We start from the raw sequence: 12,710 nt of genomic DNA, 5'->3' as shown, positions 1-12,710 counted from the left end.
ATTGAGTATGACTTAATATAATAATTAACTTTCAGCAAGTAGTCAAATGATGTTATTTTGCTATGGATATAATTGACACATTGCATCTAAGCCACTAGTTTTCACTATTGAATTGGAAAGTAAAAGAGTAATACTGTAAATTTAAAATTTTATAAATTAATTTGCAATTTGACTTTATATAAAAGTGGTTTGAACTTGATATCAGAGATATGCACAAATCATGACAGAAATTGTTTAATCTAAGCAGGTTGATAACAATTGAGATAAGACCTATTAATTTATTATAATTTTCAAATTATTCTAAATAATTTGATCATTACAACTATGTGTGTTCAGTATACAATGTTAAGAATTTGGTAGATCATCAGTGCATTTCTAAAATCTATGAGTACTACAACAAATACACTGTTCTTTTTTCTTCAAGATGATGCCTTGACATTTTTAGATAAATTAATATCATTTTAAGTATTTTTGTTCTCCCCAAATACTCCTACACTACTTTCAAAAATAAAAGCCTTATCAAATTTTACTGAAAATTTTCAATGATTATACATCTGAAAATGACTCATCTAATTAACTTTTATGTAGATATCTAACCACAGAATACTTATTTGATAAATTCAATGTGGCTTAGTCAATGATGGTGTCATGGTCATAAATTCTCATTGTATTATTTACTTTCTATTACATATAGATATTAGTCCCTTTGAAATATATTTTTCATATTTTTTCGTATTTTCTAGAAATATTCAGATGCCATAATGTGTTCTTTTCCAAAAATAGAAGTGTTCTTTGCACCTGCTCTAAATGCTGCTTCATTTTATGTCTTTTGCAGGTTCACAAACTCAAAGATATATTTTCAAACTTGTTTTTTTGTCACTTGATTGATGATATCTACAGAAAGAACATGAGTCTCTCCAAAGTCATACTTTTTTCTCCTGATCAGACTCTAAACTGACATTTGTAATCACATTGAACAGAGGAAAAAGAATAAACTTAAATGAAAGATAAGTGCTTATAAAGTGAGATACTGATAAACTCATTTTAAGTTGAAAATTGTAAAGTCAAAATGCATCAAATATAGATGCTCACCCAAGCATCACAATTTAGTTCCACTGAACACATTGTAGTGTACATGGTGCAGCCTTCTGATCCAGTGAATAATTCCGAGATACATAATGTTTGCAGTGGCCACCAATATTGATGCTATATAATGTACAAATTACCTGCAGACTGGGAACAATAAGATTTCTAAATTCAAACCACTAATGTTACAAAAGCATACCATTCACGACATTAAAAGGGTAAAATCTGTAAGTCTAATATTTGTAAATTGAAGACTTTGCTGGAGAGTTATAGAGGTTCATACATTCACTTGTAAGAGTCAGTCACCGAATTTAATTGATTGCTGTCAGAGAAGTGGTTCAGTAATATAACTACTACAAGATACCTGAAGGCAAGACCATAAAGCATTCATCCTCATTTCTGTAATGTCTGTTTCTGAATTTTCAACTCAGCTTCACCCTACATAAGGGTAATTATACAATTCAGATAAAAAGGTTATTTCCATTTGTGATCTATATTTGTATTATATGGTGTTTTATCAATACAAACAGAACATAGCAAAATCAGAACAATCTTTGTCAGAAGGTGTGGGTGAGAATACAAATGGCCTAAAAGTCTTTCTCATACAAGACATCAGAAGGTTTTATTATATTTTTATTGAGAAATTTGTGCATGTATACAATATATTTTGTTCCAATCTATTCTGTTTAGTCCTCCATGTACAACACAGAGTGTTTACTTAATTCAATAAAGTTTTAAGTATAAGAACAATTTTTAAACAGATTTATTTTATGTATATGAGTACACTGCAGCCATCTTCAGACACACCAGAAGAGAGTCTTGAATCCCATTACAGATGGTTGCGAGCCACCATGTGATTGCTAGGAATTGAACTCAGGACCTCTGGAAGAGCAGTCAGTGCTCTTAACCACTGAGCCATTTCTCCAGCCCCTCAAGTATAAGAACAATTAACACTAGCTAAATATAACGTCATCAAATTGGACATGCACAGTATCCAATTAAAGCTAAAAGCTGACTTCACAGTTGTGCTTCTTTTCCATGAATATGTTTTACTTGTCTAAATTTCTTCAGTAGGTACCACTGGGATTTTAGAAGTGTTTACTCCAAGAGTATTTTATTTCTATCTATCAATCTATCTATCTATCTATCTATCATCTACCAATCATCTATCTATCCACAACTACAAACCTACTTTTTTTTCTTCCACTTCAACTAGCCATATACTTTATAAACTCATTCAAGGCCCCTCGCCCAGATCCATGTGGCTGGAGCACACACCCAGCTGGCCTGCTCCCATCTGGAAACCGAATCAGGAGACATCCTAGAGAGGCCACTGACCTCAGTGTGACAGGTAAGACCAGGCGCCCACCGCCCTATGCCCCAGAGTCACAACTGAGAACAGGGAGCCCACAAAACCCACCAGACACCCAAACACTGCCCCTGCAGAATGCCACTTCCCTTCTGCCCCTCACCCAGGATCCCTGTGGCTGGATCAGACACCCAGCTGGTCAGCTCCAGTCTGAAAAAATCCTATCTGGAGAAATCCTAGAGAGTCCACTGACCTCAGAGTGGCAGACACCTGCTGGTCTGATCCCTTGTGGAAACCATATCCTAGGGAGGCCACAACTCTCAGAGCAGAGGACACCATATCCTGAGGCATCCCAGAGGAGCCTCTGAACTCAGAGCAGCAGACACCATATCCCAAGACATCCTAGAGGAGCGACTACACCCAGAACAGCGAACACCTAGCCGGTCTGCTACCATAGAGACACAATACCCTGAGATATCCTAAAGGAGCCACTCTACACAGAGCAGCTGGATCTCAGGATCACAGGATCACTGAGACATCTGGACCCTGAGGAGTTCTGACACAAGCAAGATAACTGGAAAGGCAGGCTCCAGTCAGAACCAGTGAGTTCAGGTAGCACTAGAGCTAACCAAATGGCAAAAGGTAAGCACAAGAACATAAACAACAGAAACCAAAGTTACTTGGCATCACCAGAACCCAGTTCTCCTACCATAGCAAGTCCTGAACACCCCATCACACCAGAAAAGCAGGATTCAGAATTAAAATCACTTGTCATGATGATGATAGAAGACTTTAAAAAGGGCATAAATAACACTCTCAAAGGATTTGAGGAGAACACAGGTAAACAGGTAGAAGCCCTTAAAGAACTGCAAGAAAATACAACCAAACAGGTGAAGGAATTAAACAAAACCATCCAGGATCTAAAAAATGGAAGTAGAAGCAATAAAGAAATCTCAAAGGGAGACTACCATGGAGATAGAAAATCTAGGAAAAAGATCAGAAGTCATAGAAGCAAGCATCACCAACAGAATACAAGAGATAGAAGAGAGAATATCATCCACAGAAGATACCATGGAAAACATTGACACAACAGTCAAAGAAAATGTGAAATGCAAAAATCTCCTAACCCAAAACATCCAGGAAATCCAGGACACAATGAGAAGGCCAAACCCAAGGATAATAGGTATAGATGAGGGGGAAGACTCCCAACTTAAAGGGCCAGTAAATATCTTCAACAAAATTATAGAGAAAAACTTCCCTAACCTAAAGAAAGACATGTCCTTAAGTATACAAGAAGCCTACAGAACCCAAAATAAACTAGACCAAAAAAGAAGTACCTCCCGTCACATAATAATCAAAACATCAAATATACAAAACAAAGAAAAGATATTAAAAGCAGTAAGGGAAAAAGGCAAAGTAACATATAAAGGAAGATCTATAAGAATTACAGCAGACTTCTCACCAGAGATTATAAAAGCCAGAAGTTCCTGGACTGATATTGTACAGACCCTAAGAGATCACAAGTGCCTGTCCAGACTACTATAACCAGCAAAACTCTCAATCACTATTGATGGAGAAACCAAGATATTCCACGACAAAACCAAATTTACACAGTATCTTCCCACAAATCCAGCACTTCAAAGAATAACAGATGGAAAACTCCAACACAAGGAGGGAAACCACATCCTAGAAAAAGCAAGAAAGTAGTCTTCCTATAACCCCAAAAGAAGATAGTTACACAAACATAATTCCACCTCTAATAACAAAAATAACAGGAAGCAACAATCATTTTTCCTTAATATCTCTTAATAACAATGGACTCAATTCTCTAATAAAAAGACATAGATTATCAGACTCGATACATAAACAGGACCCAGAATTTTGCTGCATACAGGAAATGCACCTCTGTGACAAAGACAGTCACTACTTCAGAGTAAAAGGATGGAAAACAAACTTCCAAGCAAATGGTCCCAAGAAACAAGCTGGGATAGCAATTCTAATATCAAATAAAATTAATTTTCAACACAAACTAATCAAAAAAGATAAGAAAGGACACTTCATACTCATCAAAGCAAAAATCAATCAAGATGAACTCTCAATTCTGAACATCTATGCCCCAAATGCAAGGGCACCCACATACATAAAAGAAAATTTACTAAAGCTCAAAGCATACATTGCACCTCACACAATAATAGTATAATAGTATAATAAATAGTGGGGGACTTCAACACCCCACTCTTAGCAATAGACATATCATAGAAACAATAAAATAAAAGCAATATACAGCAAGCCAGTAGCCAACATCAACCTATATGGAGAGAAACTTGAAGCAATCCCTCTAAGATCAGGGACTAGACAAGGCTGCCCACTCTCACCCTACCTATTCAATATAGTACTGGAAGTCCTAGCCAGAGCAATTAGACAACAAAAGGAAGCCAAAGGGATAAAAATAGGAAAAGAAGAAGTCAAATTTCACTATTTGCAGATGATATAATAGCATACTTATGTGACCCTAAAACTTCCACCAGAGAACTCCTAAGCTTGATAAACAACTTCAGCAAAGTGGCTGGATATAAAATCAACTCAAACAAATCGGTAGCTTTCCTCTACTCAAAGGAGAAATGGGCTGAAAAAGAATTTAGGGAAATGACACCCTTCACAATAGTTACAAATAATATAAAGTATCTTGGAGTGGATCTAACCAAGCAATTGAAAGATGTGTATGACAAGAACTTCAAGTCTCTGAAGAAAGAAATTGAAGAAGATCTCAGAAGATTGAAAGATCTCCCATGCTCCTGGATTGGCAGGATTAATTTAGTAAAAATGGCCGTCTTGCCAAAAGCAATCTACAGGTTCAATGCAATCCCCATCAAAACTCCAAATCAATTTTTCATAGAGATAGAAAGAGCAATTTGGAATAACAAAAACCCCAGGATAGCAAGAACCATTCTCAACAATAAAATAACTTCTGGGGGAATCACCATCCCTGACCTCAAACTGTACTACAGAGCAATAGTGATAAAAACTGCATGGTGTTGGTACAGAGACAGGCAGGAAGAAGAATGGAATAGAATTGAAGACCCAGAAATGAACCCACACACCTATGGTCACTTTATTTTTGACAAAGTATCTAAACCAGATACACTGAAACTAATAGAAGAGAAGGTGAGAAAGACCTTCGAATACCTAGGCACAGGTTTTCTGAACAGAACACCAACGGCTTATGCTTTAAGATCAAGAATTGACAAATGGGACCTCATAAAATTGCAAAGTTTCTGTAACTCAAAAGACACTGTCAATAAGACAAAACAGCAACCAACAGATTGGGAAAAGATCATTACCAATCCTACATCCTATAGAGGCCTAATATCCAGTATATACAAAGAACTGAAGAAATTATACTCCAGAAAACTAAATAACCCTATTAAAAATGGGGTACAGAGCTAAACCAAGAATTCTCAACTGAGGAAATTCGAATGGCCTAGAAGCACCTTAAGAAATTCTCAACATCCTTAGTCATCAGGAAAATGCAAATCAAAACAACCCTGAGATAGCACCTCACACCAGTCAGAATGGCTAAGACAAAAAATCTCAAGTGATGGTAGATGCTGGCGAGGATGTGGAGAAAGAGGAACACTCTTCCATTGTTGGTGGGATTGCAAGCTGGTACAACCACTCTGGAAATTAGTCTGGCAGTTCCTCAGAAAATTGGACATAGTACTATCTGAGAACCAAGATATACCACTTCTGGGCATATACCCAGAAGATGCTCCAACATATAAAAAGGACATATGCTTCACTATGTTCATAGCAGTCCTATTTATAATAGTCAGAAGCTGGAAAGAACCCAGATGTCCTTCAACAGAAAAATGGATACAAAAAATGTGGTACATTTACACAATGGAGTATTACTCAGCTATTAAAAATAATGAATTCGAGAAATTCTTAGGTAATGGATGGAACTAGAAAATATCATCCTGAGTGAGTTAACCCAATCAGAGAAAAACACACTGATAAGCAGATATTAGCCCAAAAGCTTGAAATAGCTAAGATTCAATTAACAGACCACATGAAGCTCATGAAGAAGGAAGACTAAGTGGGGATGCCTCAGTCCTACTTGGAAGGGGTGACAGAATGCTTAAGGGAGCAAATAAGGAGACAAAGTGTAGAACAGAAACTCAAGGAGGGGCCGTTAGGAGACCATTCTACCTTGGTATCTGTCCCATGTGCAGTCACCAAAGATAGACATTGATATGAATGTCAGGAAGTGCAGGCTGACAGGAGCCTGATGTAGCTGTCTCCTCGGAAGTTTGCTGGAGTCTGACATATCCAGAGGCGGCTGCTTGCATCTAACCATTGATCTGATCAAGGGTTCTCAGTGGAGAAGTTAGAGGACTGAAGGAGCTGAAAGGGTTGGTTTTCCCAAGAGGAGAGCAACAGTGCCAACCAACCAGAGCTCCCAGGGTCTAAACCACCAGCCTGGTAGCACGTAGGGAGGGACCCATGACTCAAGCTGTATATCTATGGAAGGATGGCCTTGATGGGTATGGATGGGAGAAGAGATCCTTGGTCTCATGAATGCTGAACACTGAGTGGGGAGGAATTTGAGGGTAGGGAGGTGGGAATGGGGGATAGGTTGGGGCACACTGTCATGGAAGCAGGAGGAGGGGGGATAGGATAGGGGGTTCCTGGGTGGTGGGGGGAATGGGGTAATGGGATAAAATATGAAATATAAATATAATATCTAATTAAAAAAAACTCATTCAAAATTGAAAATACAGCTATTGTAGACAACTCTCCAGATCATATGGTTCTTATTTTAATGTATTTGGAAGGATGTATGAGATGTCATCTCTTACTTAAAAGTGTACATCTTATGGAAAATAAAAATTGGCATTTTCAGTGATGATAAGTCAAATAATAAAAGGAATGATGGCAATCTTACCTAGGAATATTACTGTCTGAGATGCTTTTTGTTGATCAGCAACTCCATGTGACAGTTTCTCTAATTTTCGCCAATTAATGTCTGGGGGATAATGTATTTGATTGGATGTCCAACTACCTTTCTCCTGATCGTTTATGTTTTTCTTGTAGTTGCATTAGACTTTTAAACTCACTTGTTTAAAACTAAAAGCTCAGCTTTCATGGATCATTTTGGTAGAAAGCATTTGGTAGACTCTCCACACGCTTGTATATGCAGGATCAACTTTGATCTGCTAGCTTCTCTATGTAAAAAAATAGCTTTGACTATTGAATCATGCTGAAGTTTATTTTTATCACTTTTATGGTACTTATGTCATGACACCCTGCAAAACGGGTGTCTGAGCATGTCTGAAACAATAACTTTAAATGTTTCTACAATGTATCAAAGAAAAGACATTATACTGAATACTTTTAATCCATGAACTTATTTAATCAAGGTTATATCTTTTATCTTCATTTTGTAAATAGGAAAAAATAAAACTTAAAAATACTAAACAACTTGACTTGGGCCAAGTACAAAACCAAAGGTTAAATCCAAAATGGGTTAGAACATAGTGACCAGTTAGAACATAGTGATCAGTGACCTCTCTCCACAGGATACTAGTAAATTTTTTTCACTTTGTTCATATTCTTGAAAAAGTTACACTGTGCTCTTCCTGAGACAGGGTTTTCAACTCAGTTTATATACTAAATGTACTGAAAAGTCTTTAAAATTCTTATATGTCAGAATTTACTTCAGGTTATTTATAATGGGATCTGTTTAAGAGAGCTTAGGGACAAATAAACTATGATTACTACTTCAATAATTCTTCAAAAATAGCCTGAGTGTTGATCTACCTCCTTAGGACTTCATAAAGTATCTATTGAACCAATGAATAGATAAGAGCACAATATACAATACTTAATTTATAAATAATCTGGATACTCATGTGTAGGATTATGCAAACTACATGCTTATTATGTTTAGTAATTTTATCATCTGATACAAGCAAGAGCCATCTGGAAAAAAAAACCCTCAATAATAAGACTGACCTGTGGAAAAGTCTGTCAGAAATTTTCTTGTTGATGTGGGCAAACCCAGGTCACAGTACTTAGTTCCATTCCTGACCAACTGGTTCTGTATTATATAAAAGGTAGCCTAAGCAAGGCACGAAAAGCAAGTCAGGAACACATTTTATCTATGGCCTCTGCTTCAGTTTTTTTCTCCTGGTTTCTGCATTGAGTGCCTGCCTTCATTTTCCTTAGTGATGGACTGTAGAGTGAGAGTTGTATAATCAAATAAACACTTTCCTCTCCAAGTTGTATTTATTCAGTGTTTCTAAAAGGAAAATCTCTCTCTCTCTCTCTCTCTCTCTCTCTCTCTCTCTCTCTCTCTCTCTCTCTCTCTCACACACACACACACACACACACATGGAGGGGGTAGCGAGAGGTGTAAAAAGATTCATTTCTTTATTGATTTACTCATCCTTTTATTTCCATTTTATCAAAAAGCAATACAACAATAGTTAACAAAACATTTAAGTAGTTGAGAAAAAATGATTAGATATTTGCTTTAGGAAAATAGTGGAATTGGGGAAAATTATTTACAATAAACTCAGCAGTATTCACAGAGTGGAGTTCCTAATGCCTACTGAAAAATTATTACATTTTGTTACGATGAAGGACAAGTAATCTATGTGACTCTGAAAGGGGAAAAAAGTGCTGAAAAGAGAACACTGACATAATTTTCTTCCATTAAACAAAAATTCTAAAGTTTAAATTTATCAGTATTTGTTGAAAAGTAGTTAGTGAAAACACTAACTACTACTAACTGTCACATGAATTAGACATTATTCAGAACATAGCAAGGCTCAGAGAACTTTGTCCAAGGAGTGTGGGCAGGCATGTTTACAGACTGAGTAAGGAAAGGAGAGAAGATGTAGCTTAATTGGATACAGATCAACATATGTCCAATTTGAAGAGTGTGATTATATAAGACAGAGACCTGAGTGTATCAGTTTATTGTATGTGATGGGTGGATGATTCACCGATAATTGTTTGAGAATCAGATAGTCACATCTTCAACATAGTTAATTTGCAGTATTCATTTATACTAAGTAGAGTTCAGTACATTATTAATTTTCAAAGTGAGGCATGTTTGGAGCAAAATATACTTTTTTAAGTCAAAAAAATTTATTGGTTATTCTATTTGTTTGCATTTCAAATGTTTTCCCTCTGGCAGTCCCCTATCCCATACCACCATTTCCCTACCTCTATGAGGGTGCTGAACTTACCCACCCACCCATCCACTCCCATCTCACAGTTCTAGCATCCCCGTAAGTTGGTACATCAAGCCTCCACAGGACCAAGGGCCTTTCCTCCCACTAATAACAAGATAAGGCAGTCCTCTGCTACATCTGTGGCTAAAGCCATGGGGTCTCTCCATGTGTATTCTTTGGTTGGTGGTTTAGTCTCTCGGAGCTCTGGGGATAGGGGTGCTGGTTAGTTGATATTGTTGTTCTGCCTATGGAGTTGCAACTCCTCCCTTTAGGTCCCTATACTCAGTCCAATGGTTGGCTGCAAGCATCCTCATCTGTTTTGGTCAGGCTCTGGCAGAGCCTCTCAGGGGACAGTTAAACCAGGCCCATGTGAGCACGAGATTATTGGCATCAACAATAGTGTCTGGGTTTGGTGTCTGCAGATGGGATGGATCCCTTACTAATATATAAATTTCTCAAGGTAAGTATTCATAATGCTTTCATGAGGTGAGTTAGGCTATGGGAAAAGTTAAGTTATAGAAATATTATTCAAGAAAGAGAATCATGACTGATGTAAATGTAAGAGTGGACAAGGAGAATGTATAGAATACATTTAAGGGAAGGAACAAGAGAAAAGCTATAGCTTCCAGCATTATATTTATATCCCATGGTCAGTAAGTTCACCATGCTGCTGAAGTGATCTCTAGCTGCAACATCACAAGATGTTTATAGTATAGGAAGTTGAGGATGCTTGAATAAAATGAATGCAGGTGCCCTAGAACAAAAGCAGTCTACATGAGGCCAAGAGCAAGAAAAAGTGTTCCGTTACACAGTTATAAACCTGAACAGATGGTAAGAGCTCTTCATCTGCAGTGTTTGAGAATAAATGGATATGAATCACTTTACCAGAAGTAATATTGAGTCATTGGAGAACACAAAAGAAGGAATTAAGAAGAAGAAATTATTTTCATATTTGACTGATATGCTAAGGTGTTATGTTAACATCATGCGAACTTAAAGGTCATTACTTTATCTAAAAGGAGTCTAATATCAGTTCTATTATGATAATGTAATTTAAAATTTAGTGTGTCTCCAGGCTCTTGTATTGATATTCCTGTTACAGTTTCACCTGTCTGAATCTGAATAATTCTGGTCCAAATGGGTGCCCCTAGCCTGGACATAGATGTTTTTATTTTCAAATATTAATATGCATGAGCGGAGAAGTTTACATATTTTTCTCATGTGGCTACAGTTGATCCTGAGAACATGAAATGCTAACTTCCCAACCCCCCTTGAGAAAGCCATTAGTAAAATGGTTTTATTCTTTTAAGTGGTGACATCACCAAGCATTGTGACACATTTCCTCAAACTACATCTCTTACTGGAAAATCTTTCTCTAAAAGCAGTATACATTCCCTCTGTATCATTTAAATTATTTAAATGCAGTGTTCCAAGAAAGGCCTGTTCAGTTTCTCAAAGATATAATTCAGAAACAATAACTAGAGTTGTAACTTACATGTAACTTTATGTCTTTAGGTCAATAAAGAGCAAAATGGCTGAAGAATCCCAGAATTAACAACCAGAGAAAGTGTCTGAGTAGTACTTAAAGTACAGAAGTAGTTCACAAAAGGTGAGAATGGGGATTAAATTAATAAGGATAAATGTATAGAGTAGCTCTCAACTTCAAAAATTTAATTAGTCTAGACTTGCCTCAAACTCCAGATCCCCCTGTCTCTACCTTCTTCAGCAAATCCTACTGGCCTGTGCCACCAGAGTGCGAGGGCTAGGTGGGGGCACATCCTCATAGAAGGTGGGGGTACATCCTCATAGAAGCAGGAGGAGGGGGGATGGGATAGGGGGTTCCTGGGCGGGGGGGGGGTAAGGGAATGGAGTAAGGGAATAGCATCTAAAATGTAAATAAAATATCCAATAAAAAATATTTTTAAAAAATTCAATTAGAACAGAAAGTACATAAACTGAGTGAAAAGAGAGGGATTATGATGAAAACAGTAAAATGTTCTGTGATTAGATCAGAGAGGTCATATACAAAGAAGAAATTAATATTGTCAGAGAACTGGAATAGTGTCAAATGAACAAGATTCGGATTTGGGGATTGTTGTTATTATCCAGTTTCATACAAAGCATTTATATTGAGGAAAACAAATATATTTTAAACATCCAATATTGTATTTTAAAGATCCAATGTTCATAAAATATCAAAATTATTTTTTCCAGAACAACAGTTTTGCCTCTACTTCTATAACCTTAGTTATATATATAAAAAAAAAAAAACCCTAAGGGTAAAGCTGAGACAAAAGCATATTCATCTGTGTATAGGAATTTAAGACAAGTCTGGGACACACACACACACATGTACACACACACCCGGGGGGAGGGAGAGAAAGAGAGAGAGAGAGAAATTTTCTCTTTCCAAACTTTCCCATCTATAATTTCTTGCTATTTTAAAAATTCATGACCACTTTTTCATTGTTATATATACATATAATGTATATATGTATTATGTGTATATAATATATATGTGTGTGCATATTTCTAAGTGAAGGATATATATTATATAATATATATATTATATGATATATATATATCAACAGAATGGAATCACCATTTTTAAATGAATATGGTTGCAAAGCTCTAAAAATATCAAGTAAAATATAAAAAGGGGTAAGAATGGATGTTTTAAAATATGTCACATCCTCCCTTAGAGGTTTTACAGGTGTGGCTGTTATGTCACATGTGAGTTAGTAGGTGGCAAAAAGGAGATAGGCTATGTTGATGCTCAGGGTTCTGACCTATGAACTGAGAACATAGTAATCTAACATTTCCTGAAAAAAGTCACCCTGAGATTACCATTAGTCTTATATCAGGTCTCTGGAAAGGGAGCCAATCTGAGTTTACCACCAGTCCTAGGATCTCAGACCATGCCTGAGATGACCATCTCTACTTATGGCCATAATGCACAAGGAGGATATTACACTCCTAAGATCACTGCTGATACAACCCTAGACACTTAGAGATCCTGGGCACCACTAAAAGGAGAATGTAAGTGGTGGAGATATGGCAAAGAAAGAGAAACA

General features: G+C 36.7%; 1 non-coding gene across 1 annotated transcript; it reads left to right on the top strand.

Annotated features, from left to right (window-relative positions):
- Positions 1-12,327: 12,327 nt before the first annotated feature.
- Positions 12,328-12,456, top strand: LOC117713220 (small nucleolar RNA SNORA17). Its single transcript, XR_004607398.1, has one exon. It is a non-coding gene; the product is annotated as a small nucleolar RNA SNORA17 (small nucleolar RNA).
- The last annotated feature ends 254 nt before the right edge of the window (positions 12,457-12,710 follow it).

The sequence above is a fragment of the Arvicanthis niloticus genome, chromosome 7 (genome assembly GCF_011762505.2).
Source record: "Arvicanthis niloticus isolate mArvNil1 chromosome 7, mArvNil1.pat.X, whole genome shotgun sequence".
Lineage (NCBI taxonomy): Eukaryota > Metazoa > Chordata > Mammalia > Rodentia > Muridae > Arvicanthis > Arvicanthis niloticus.
This window is presented reverse-complemented; position numbering and strand designations above follow the sequence as displayed.